This window comes from Grammomys surdaster, unplaced genomic scaffold (genome assembly GCF_004785775.1).
Source record: "Grammomys surdaster isolate TR1022 unplaced genomic scaffold, NIH_TR_1.0 126198, whole genome shotgun sequence".
NCBI classification, from domain to species: domain Eukaryota; kingdom Metazoa; phylum Chordata; class Mammalia; order Rodentia; family Muridae; genus Grammomys; species Grammomys surdaster.
In genome coordinates this window covers 1582093-1593734 of record NW_021621003.1, presented here as the reverse complement: position 1 = coordinate 1593734, position 11642 = coordinate 1582093, and the positions used below count along the sequence as shown (strand labels likewise).

Here is an 11642-nt window from a genome sequence, read left to right as displayed (position 1 = left end):
ATCAGGTATGTGTAGCATGCTATATAGCTTTTTCTTGAATTCTTCCAACTATACCGATATTCCTGCCCTGTGGGTAAAAGTACTGCAGTCGGTACTAGCTCTAAGCTGCTGACTGTTGCTGGTCAAGGCTGATGACAGTAATGACGCTGATCCCTGGGAACTTAGATGGCGCAGTTACCACCTGCCAGTCAGTGAGCTGAAGGCTTTAATCCTCAAGCCCAACAATCTGGAAAGTAGAAAGTATTGCTTCCCCCTGCGCTGTGGATGGAAACATGGAAGAAGCACAGAGAGTTGAAAAGATCGGCCACGCTATAGAGAAGCTCAGATTTAACCAAGACCATCCACCTTTAGACATGAACGCTGAATCACTATCCTAAAGTACTCCCCTGGTGGGCATCCACTGCCAACCTCTCTCTCTCTCTCTCTCTCTCTCTCTCTCTCTCTCTCTCTCTCTCTCTCTCTCTCTCTCTCTCTCTCTCTCTCTCTCTCTCTCTCTCTCTCTCTCTCTCTCTCTCTCTCTGTGTGTGTGTGTGTGCTCGTGCACAGATGTTTGTTTTTTGAGAAAGGGTTTCTCTGTGTAGCCCTGGCTCTCCTTGAACAACTCCCTCTATAGGCGAATGTGGCTTCAAACTCAGAGATCTTCCTGCCTCTGCCTCCAAGTGCTGGGATTAAAGGAAAGTGTCACACGCGCGCGCGCACACACACACACACACACACACAAACACACCAGCTAGGGCCAATCTCTTAAGAAATAAAAAGTATGTTATGATTTTACATTTTCTAACACACTAAGAAGTTGTTGCCTTGTATTATTTTTCTGTGATAAAATAACCAACTGAGGTAACTCAAGGAAAGAGGTTTATTCTGGCTCAATGGTTGAGGCTACAAGTCCGGGCAGCAGGAGCCTGAAGCAGCTACTCACACTGTCTCTGTAAACAGGAAGCAAAAAGGAATGGATGTTCTTGCTTAGCTAATTTTTTTGCTTCTTTTTTTTTTTTTTTGGTTTTTCGAGACAGGGTTTCTCTGTACAGGGTTCCTGGCTGTCCTGGAAACCAGGCTGGCCTCGAACTTAGAAATCCACCTACCTCTGCCTCCCAAGTGCTGGGATTAAAGGCGTGCCACCACTGCCTGGCCATGCTTCTTTCATTTTATCCAGATCTGCAGCCCAGGGATTGGTGCCATCCAATGTTAAGGTGGGTCCTTCCACTTCAATTTAACCTAATTAAATAACCACTCACAGGCATGCCCAGAAACCAACCTGATACAGATAATTACTCATGGTGTGAACCGAGGTATGTCTCCTAGGTGATTCAAGACCCTTTCAAACTGGCAATCAATACTAATCGGCACAATGGGAAAGGTTTGTTTTGTTTGTTTTTATGGGGTTTGTTGTTGTTTTGCTTGTTTGTTTTTTGAGACAAGCTTTTATCCTGTAATCAATGGTAATTTCCATCTGTGACAAATCCCTGGAAAGCTGGGATGACCGGCATGAGACACTCCAGATTTACAGAACTTATTATTAAGTAATGTTAAATAAAGGTTTCTACATGTGAGAAGCCTAGAAATTAGCTACTCCCTCCCTCCTCCTAAAAAAAGCCAAACTTGCAGATGAAGTGGAAAATTAGCAAAAACTCAGAAAACTTTAAAATCTTTAGGTAAGCTAAGAAGACGGAGCTGACCTTATGTGTACAGGGAAAGCACAGACTCCTTTGGACTCCAGATCTGTTCAAATGATATCAGTCAGCCAAAGATGGAAAAAAGAACTTAAATACAAACTCACTACTGGAAACAGTAAAGTTCCAGTTTTCTGGGAATTACAATCCTGCATATCTCAGGTTGTTATCTGATCTTTTCCAAGGGTACTTGCTACTAAAATATCTAAAATAATCTGGTTTTACTTGTACCACTCCCGACACATAAAGCTTACTGGGGGCTCATTGGCTAAGAGCATTGGCTGCCCTTCCAGAGGTCCTGAGTTCAATTCCTAGCATCTACATGGCAGCTCACAAATGTCTGTAACTCCAGTTCTAGGGGACCTGACACCTTCACACAGACATACATGCATGCAAAACACCAATGTACATAAAAATAAAATCTTAAAAACAAAACCAAAAGCATATTACTGGGATTGGCAAGATTACTTGGTGGTAAAGGTGCTTGAGTCCAAGCCTTATGGCCTTAGTTCAAACCCTGGACCCTACATTGTAGGAGGGGGAACTTCTACACATTGTCTTCTAACCTCCATAGCCCTTCTCAAACAAACAGACAGACAAGTAAATGACATTTAAAAATTTAAAACATGTTATTAAAATACCTTCAATATTTTGATACCTCAATTATTTTTTCAATCTGTCTAGTCTAAAGAAATCTAGCAAAAATCAAGTTACCGTTTAATTAAGGATATTGGAATAAAAAAAGGGGGGAGGAATTTCCTCAGGACATTCAAAATATGTTCCTAGGGTTTCAAACTATAGCCAGGAACCACAGGTGAGAGGCTGGTATAGGCTCCTCTGCCTATGAAGAGCGCTTCCCCATGGGCTGCCCAGCCTTCCCCCTTAGGGAACCACCACACAGGGCATCTTTTATTTACTAGGCCAGACTTTACTTTATTCTCTGCTGTTTCCCACTTTCCCCCTTTGTTTCACCCTGAGCTGATGCCAAATTAGTCTCTGGTGGTCTGTAATGACCGGACTACTTGCAAACATTAAGCCATTTCCAAAGCAATAAAACCAATTGCTTTTTTTTTTTTTTTTTTTTTTTACATTTGAAGGTGGATTTTTTTTCTATATTTCTTTTTGGCACAAACCATTCATTTCCAGAGGCCTTTTCTAATCAAATGCATGTTGTTCACAGTTTATTAGGTAGAGAGCATGGAATCACCTTCACAACCTTTTAAATTTGTATTGGATTCTAAACTCCCATGTCTTAGCTCTTGGGCATTTTCTTTGATAAAGCCCTCCTACTTTTCAGTCCAACAAAGACCAAAGACTTTGGGTATAACAAATGTTTAAGTAACCACTGAAGAAGAGGCTTCAATTGTGTGGGTCTAGCTGGCAATCTGTGGAAGGCCACAGGACTGGCTCAGAGATAACACTCTTGCCTTTCACCTTGCGGTCACCAGTTTGAATCAAGCAGAGATTAACAGTGTCCAAGGGTTGTTATCATCTGATGATGGCTTGGGAGCTGATATGAAATAAATTGCTAGTATCTTCTGTCTCCTTGCCTGAGGTCACCTGGTTCAGACTATTTTAGGACCAGATCCAAATATTGGCTGCAATGGTGACTCTAAATGGAAACCTCTGGAAAAAGGATCAAATGCTAAAGAAACTCAGAGATTATACTTCTTCTTACACTAATGGAAGATAGCCTTTCAGACAAGGCTGGCAGTGAGGGTAGGGGAAAACAGGTCAGGCGTGTAGATTAAGAATATCTGGCCCAGGAGTGTTTATCGCATCCTGTGTCCCCCATCTGGTTCTGAACCCCTCCGGTCCAACAGTGCAGCCACATCTTCTTCCTTTACCTTTGCTTTGTCCACTTTAACAATCATCAAGCTTTAAAGGAAATAAATTGTAACAGAGCTGGGCAGAGCAAAGCCTGACTCTAGTCCTAGTGTTTAAGCAGAGGCAAAAGACTCATAACAAGTTCAGGCCACCAAATCCTACGCCAGGCAAGGATACATGAAAAGACAGCATCTCAAGATGTCTTGGGGGTGGGGGGTATAAATCACAGAAATGAAAAATGTTTCAATAGAAACACTAGGGGACCAAGACATGGTTGTTAAGCTTAAAGAACAGACATGTAGGGAGATAGAGAGGAGAGACCATTAGAGATAACATACCAATTCCAACTTTTTTTTTTCTTCTTTGAGACAGGGTTTCTCTGTGCAGCCTGGCTGTCCTGGACCTCACTCTGGAGACTATGCCAGCCGCAAGCTCAGAGATTCACTTGACTCTGCCTCCCAAGTGCTAGGATTAAAATAAAGGTGTGCACCACCACTGTCCAGCAAATCTTCTAAATTTTTAATTATGGCCAAATAATTGTTTGGTTGTTTTGTTTAAACAGGCTTCATAGCCTAAATGAAAACATTGTACTTGTGTGTGTGTGTGTGTGTTATAGGAGATTGTACGTGTACCTGGAGCTTTTTATTTATTAAGCAAGTGTTCTGCCACTTTGTCACACCCCAGCCTTAAATTTTCTACTTTACATTTTATTTGGAAATACTACTTAAAAATACACTTGCTCATCCCTTTTTAATTTGAAGTTTATTATACATAAACAACTTTATGAACAACCATCCAAGTCAAACCCACCTGGTCCAACTTAGAAATACAGGGACTTCTGATAATATTTTGTTTAAAAATAAAACAAGCTTTTAGCTGGATAGTGGTGGTACATGCCTTTAATCTCAGGACTTGGGAGGCAGACACAGAGGTAGATCTCTGTGGGCTCATGACCAGCCTGATCTGGAGTGAGTTCCAGGACGGCTAGACATACACGGAGAAACCCTGTCTTGAAAAACCAAGATTAAAAAAGATAATAATAAAATAAATAAAAACAAGCTTTTAGGAGTTAAAGGTGGATTTGCCTTCCACAGGGCTGCCAGCTTGTCTTGAGGTTGCTGAGAAACTGTCTCTACCTCTAAGTTCACCGTTTGTCAACAACATACATGCACCACACAGAGGAGCAGCTGTTCTTTCTGGACGGTTACAGATCCTGTTGTAAGCTTGGTAAGTGTATCAAATGTAGGATACCCTCATCTGCTCCTTGGGTGTCTCTTATTAAAAGTCTATATTACTATTTTTTGTACAGCGTCATCTATGCACATAAAGGGAAGGGGAGGAGGGAGAACAAGGCTGTGTGCCCATTTGATTTATGTATTTATTCTAAGACAAGATTTTTCTTTTATATAGCCCTGATTGTCCTGGAACTCACTTTATAAACCAGGTTGGCTTTGAATACACAGAGATCTGCCTGCCTCTACCGAGTGCTGGGGTTAAAAGCACATACCCCCATGCCTGGCTTATGTGCCCATTTTAAATGTTCAGAAATCAGTTAGTGGTTTAATCAACTCAAACTGTAAGTGACTGAAAATGTGAATGATCCTTTATGCCAATCTCCAGCTGCTCCTCAGTCTCTGAGTTAGAGGAATCACTTTAAGACTAAATAAAATAATAAATCCATACATTTATTTAAAAGTGAGTAAGAATAGATGAGTGCTTCTGTACCTTCTAAAGCTTCAAGTGGTCAACTTAGACTAGAATTCATAATCAATCAATTTTATGAACCAGAAGGGCTGAACAATACATTTCAATTACAGACTTGAGTTAACTTAAATTTTCCCTTTCCAAAGATTATCTAATTTCATTCATTTATGACCTCCTCTTCCTCCTGCTCCTCCTCTTTCTCCTCCAGGAGGGGTACTCCTCCTGACAGTATGGGGACTTGAACCTAGGACTTTATGGATGCGAGACAAACGGTCTACCACCGAGTTGTAGCCGCAGGTGAAATATGAAACACACATACACCACACACATTACATTTTCCCCAAAATAACTGCCTCCCCTATTAAAATTTTCCTAACACTGAGCAATACATTTTATTGGAACTCTCGAACCAAAAAGAACTCAAAGGTGACCAAATGTGCTTGCTTTACTAGTAGGGAAGAAACGATCCTGGGTATGCACCAGTTGTTTAAATACTAACCAAAATTTGTTTTAGGCCAATTCGTTAAAGCAGCGGTCTAAAGGGGCCCTGGCACAGCTCAGATAGCTCCATACACCAGCTTGCTAAGCCTTCCGAGTTGTAAACTGAAGCCATCGCCCAGCGCCCTTAGGCCCTGGGTGCTGGGATGGAAGGACTTCTGTCAGGACGGGGACAGCATTGACTGCGGTCCCCAACCCTGAAACACTCGGTCTCAGGATGAAGGCCCAGCGCAGGTCTGAGCACAAAAGCCAAACCCAGCTCTGCTCCTGCATTGCTCACCGCAGGGAGCCGAGGGAGGAAGCCTGGCGTTCTTAGCCACCAGCCTGGGGTTGTCCTGCGATGTGCGAAGGGCCGGGCGCCCACGTGGGCAGGATGAGGGGGAGATCGCTGCCTCACCCCCGTCTCCACGGCCCTCTGATCTTTCCGATCCTTGGATCTCCTCGCCCCAAAAGGGCAGGGCGGCATCTTCAGACTCTGAGTCCCGAGCTTCTGCTCCCCCAGGTCAGCGCGACTGTCCGCCCCACAGGGAAGCTGGCGGCCGGACCACGTGCAGCAGCCAGGGGAGCTTAGGTCGCCGGAGAAATTTCGAGGCCTCTCCCCCGCCCCCCAGGTTGAGAAAGTCAAATTTTCAGTGTCCCGTGCAACTGGCCAGAGAGCTGCCTCTCAGCCACTAGAGTAATTCTCTCCTTCTTCAGATCAGGTCACTATTAGGGCCGCGGCTTGCAGGAAAGGGATGCCTCCAGGACAGTGCAAGTGTGCAGTTTGCAACCAGAGACATCCTATGGCTTTCTGCTCCATTTCCAGCGCTTGCTTCTTGAGTGAAAGGTGGGATGGAGGAAGGGAACTTGGTGCTTTTGCCAAGTAGTCCCCAGAAGCCGCGGAACCCACTCCTTCGAGCCTCTTCCAGCAGGGCTTTGGCGCTGTCAGCGGTGCGCGAAGTCGCCCCCACCTCCCCGTGGAGAGCCCTTGGAGGAAGGGAGTGGTCATTTGGGGGTTGGGCTTTAAGCTAGCCAAGGATATCTAGCCCGACATCCCCTGCCCAATATCTCCCCCTCCACCCCACCACCCGCAAGGGCCTCGAACTTCCAGAACCACCGTTTTTCAGGCAGAGCTCCATTAAGATCAAGGAAAGAGTGCTGACTTCGGCAGCACGTACGCTAAAATTGGAACTATTCAGAGAAGACTGGCTTGGCCTCTGTGCAAGGATAACGCGCAAATTCATGAAGTGTTTTTTTAAAAAATGAAGTCAAAAAAATAAAACAAAAACAAAGCATAAACCAGGGAAGGGGGGGATGGGGGGGAGAGACAGTGGCCACAACCCACCTCCTTACATCTGAAGTTGACCTTGTGCCCACAGCCCACAGTAAGGTTTTTCTCTTCCTCTTTTCAGAACTGTACTCACTTGTTCAGAGGTTAAATGATGAAGTCTCAGGCTTTTCTGGGAACAATGCCTTTTCTTAAGAGCATCACAAGTTAGAAAGAAAGAAAGAAAGAAAGAAAGAAAGAAAGAAAGAAAGAAAGAAAGAAAGAAAGAACGAAAGAGAGATTGATTTCGCTGTAAGCTGATAATCGGGTAGCTGTGGTCATACATCCATTCCCCAACCTCACTATTCAGAGTCCGTGTTATCACATAACGCCCATTAGGCACCAGTAATCCTCTATCAACACATTTTACAGACATTTGAATGTTAAGGAGATTGTTATTAATGGTCCATGATCCTAAAATGTAACTATTGGTTCTAGAAACATTTTAATAACCCCCAAGTTTTGATCAGCTGCTTGTAGTCCAAGGCTTCTAGAGATTAAGACTGAGACAGGGCCTGAAGGAGAATAGGACGGGTTGTCTCTAAGGACAGTCTTCATCTGAGAATGTGGGCATGAATGCCAGCAGTCGATATTTCCCAAGAAGTATTTGTTGGTTCCTTCATGCGCAGTCCAAGATGGGTGAGGGAAGAAACCAGAGACCAAATGGCTGCTGGACATAACCATCTTGTTTTTAAGGACGTCTCCAGGCTGGAAATGACCCCCAGGAATATCAAGTTGACTAAGGACTCCTCTATGTGAAGGACTCCTTCCCGTCCTTTCAAATGGACAAGACTGACACTAGGGATGGGGGTGGGGGAGGAGGGTGGGGATTCCATCTGATTCTGGAACATTCTTTTCCTCTTGGAACCAACTTGTGTCAATTCAGACCTTACCATTATGTTTGCTATGGGATTCTTTTTTAATTCGACTTATTTATTTGTTTTCTTCAAAATACTGTTTCAAGCTAAGAAGTGGAGGTGAAAGGGGAGGAGGTTAAGGAATAAAAGTCCTAGACCTCATGCTGTTTGACTTTCCCTCTAGGAGAAAAACAGATTTTGAAGTTACCCTTCCCTGATGTGGGTCTGGCTGCCCGGGCACCCACAGTCATCTTTGACCAAATGGATTGGACCTGGTAGGGCTCCTTTATTTGAATCTGTTTATTGTTTGTTTGCAATCAACAGCAGGTAGGTTTTTAAACGTGATGCTGGCGGGAGGGGAAGTCTGGCCGATTCTCTTTAGCATTTAGGAGGGACCTCCTTAGGTTGCATGAATGTTGCAGAGTAGAAGGCCTTTCAAATGCATTTCCTACTTCCTCCCCTCCAGCTACTTCCCCTATATACAAGTTGTTTGCTTCCGTTTCCTTCCAAATGTTTCTATTGGAAAAAACTACCTTTTCCAAATAATATATCCATATACATCCTGCTTTGGAGTATAAAACAATTAAAAAAAAAAACAGTTCAAGTCACAGGGCTATTATAAGCTTATAAGTAGTTAGAAAGAGATGCTCCAAGCAGTTCCACACAATGTATCTCAATACATTGGCGTACTACAGTTTCACATGTAATGTGAAGTCTGTTTGAGACAAATCCTATAATCTGTGCAGTTGCACAAGCAATCCCCCCAAAATATCCGGGTAGCTCTTGTTAGGACTCTTCCTCTCCCTACTGGAGTAGATGGTCTTTGGTCTTTTATGCCCCATCAATCCAAAGGCGGAAATGCTGTTTCTGGAAGAATGAGGTTTATCAGAGGAACCTGAGAGGACAGGGTGAGGATTAGGAAAGAATAGCAGAGGTACTTAGAGCTTTGGTCGCAGATTTAAGTATGTATATGCTGTGATAAGGACGCACAAAGGAAGAAGGGTAACTGTCTTTCCTAATGGTTTCAAATTATAAAAATTAAAAACAAATTAAATCTAGGCACAGGTCACATACTTTCCCAGACTGTTTTCTGTTTCTTTTTGTATGGGATACGCCTGGCTTCTTTGTGTGCGTCTTTTGCATGACTAAAACACACCTCTGCACGCAATAGACACCACCTAACATTGACAGATGTGGTTTTGGGTAACAGCTTTGTCTTAATAACAATAGCGAGCTCCTCTCCAGACAGCGAAGTCGGGTTCGAACTTGTGGCTTTGGCCTGGTTGGTGGCTACTGATTAAATGGAGCCGGGTACTTGTGTGAGACCTCTGCACTGCAGGTAACTAAAACCGGACGTTTTGGGAACCTGGCGCTACCTAAGACACCGAAAGGAGCCGCTTTCCCATCCCAGAATTTGCTTCTCACCCTCTGGGCTGCCGCACCGAATCCCAAATCAAAACCAGCCTACGCTCATAGGGAAACGACACACAGAGGATTGGGAGAGTAAGGGGATGTACGAGGCGGAGTTTTCTCAATGAATTTTCTCAAGCTTCAGAATCAGTACCCAGCTCCTAGCAGAGGTCAGAGCTCGGTGAATTCACTAAGTAAGCACCTGGCTGTCCTTGAAAGTCCCCAAGGGCAAACACAGCGGGGCACCACAGCTCGAGCCGCCCCAGGAACCTGCAAGCTGAGTGACCCGCTTCCTCCAGGCTTCCGGGAGCATCTGTCCCCTCCCCAGCCTCCTGCAGCGCACACCCCCCAATCCCAACCTCCCAAACCCAGCTAAGCCAGTCGTCCCCAGTCTCCAAGTCGGCTTTCTCAGCTTTGGCTAGATTGACGCCGCTCGCCTGCCTCTGGCCGGTGCGAAGCTGGACGTTTATTTCCTGACTCGCCTTCCAAACCCCGAAATTGATTTAACACCTCAACTCCACTGTGTCTGAAGAGTCCCAAAGACACACACACTCCCGCCCTTTCCGACCAAGCTTGGGGGCTGCGGGCGTGGAAGTGGGCTTGGCTGTGACTCCTAGCTCTCTCCTAGTCTGGGAAATGGGTTTAAGGGACCTGGAGGGAGCCCCCACGAGAGTCACCAGGTTAGGCCAGGGACTTCATCTACGGCCGGCAGAAATTTGTGGCCCAGGAGCCGCCATCTGCACTCTTCGCCCCAACCCCTCCGATCCCCGGGCACAGCTAGGGTGATTTTCCTAGGAAACTACTGTTTGTCAACGGATTTAGAAAAGGTAGCCCTGAAGAGGGTCTCTGCAGCCTTCCGTGGGCTGCCTCCACCAACCCGGGCGACCGGCCTCTGCAGCTGTTCTTTCTCAATTTTCGACTGGAGGGGTGGGTGGGGCAGCGTTCAGACACAGAAGAGGTGAGATCAGAAAGAATAAGGCGTAGAGGAAAGTGACGGTTTTCTAAACATGGAAGTCCCCAAAGTCGGGATTTTATTGGCTTGGTTGAATTTCTCTTCTTTGTCTATAACCGGAACACTCCAAAGGTGAAATCCAAAGAGAAACGCATCAAATCTTTGTAAAGCCAGTCCCCGTGCCTCCCCTCTACACCCTCCCCACCCCCATAATTATATTGCTACCTTGCTTCCGGTTAAGTAGCTCTCACACTAATTTGGAGCCCAGTCATTTCAGTACGAAATATCAAGCAGAATGAGACTTACCAACTTGATTAAACTAAGTCTTGACTAGGAGCGGCCATCAGAATTCTGGATGTCTTTAAGCTAATGCTAGCTTCCCACCCCCTCCCCTTTGCCTTTGATCGTGCGGAATCCTTTCTACTTTGGGCCTCCATTCAAAGCGATTAACTGTGTGGTCTCAGTTAAACGAAGTTGTGTAAAAATGACAGGAAAAAAAATGGATTTAGAGACTTCATCTAACTTCATTTACAGATCCAGCAGAAACCAAGCCATTTGCTCAATAGTCCTAAATTTGCCAGATAGTCTTGCTTTTAAGGCGTTCCCCGTCCTTGCTAAAGTTTCCTGGAAACTAAAGGCAGTGTAAGAAATTGGTTATTCGGGAGGTCCTTTACTACTGAACCAAAACAAACAAACAAAAAACCCAACAACCTAGATCTAGGAAAACCTAAAGCCTCTGGGTTCCCAATGTCACTTCAGGGAAGAGTACAGACGAATATACATCTCCAGGTCCAGGATGATCTTAGCCATCCAGCTTGGCAGTCGGTGGTGGCAGTAGAGTTTTATTTAGCAGTAAAACAATTTTACTCATTAAGCCAAGATTAGATGGGATTCAAAAAACACAGCCAGGGATGGGAAATGAAATGAGCAGAAAACAAAATGGTTGCAACTGCTACCCTTCATTTGCAAGGTTACAATCAAGAGCCAGTGAATTTTGGTCAAATTTAAGAACACGAGAGGTTTAAGGTGAACTCAAGTTGGTTTTTACCAGAGGAGCACTATGGATCGTTGGCCATGTCCTTTCTAGTATCTCCTACAACCAGAGACTCTCCCCCTCCCCCAGAACACACACACAAGGCACGACGGTGGGTGCCTTATGTTCGACTACTGAAATGATAGGTTTTTAAAGTTCTCTGAAACTCTTTTGTTCAGGAATCATTTCTGCCTGGATTCCATCCGGATTCTGATTGTACTCCTTCCTCTCATCTTTACTTCAGCCTTTTTTTTTTTTTTAAGTAAAGGAAAAAAGATGCCCTTAGAGAACTGAAACAAGAAATTTAACATTCTTCTGAAATATTCCAGTCCACCACCACCCCCATACTTCGGAAAACAGAACAAAACACACCGATCCATCA

At 44.6% G+C, this 11642-nt stretch overlaps 1 non-coding gene across 1 annotated transcript; it reads left to right on the top strand.

The window, feature by feature from the left end:
• The first annotated feature begins 6836 nt into the window (after window positions 1-6836).
• Window positions 6837-6938, top strand: LOC114613384. The gene has a single exon (XR_003710174.1). It is a non-coding gene; the product is annotated as a U6 spliceosomal RNA (small nuclear RNA).
• Window positions 6939-11642: the final 4704 nt, after the last annotated feature.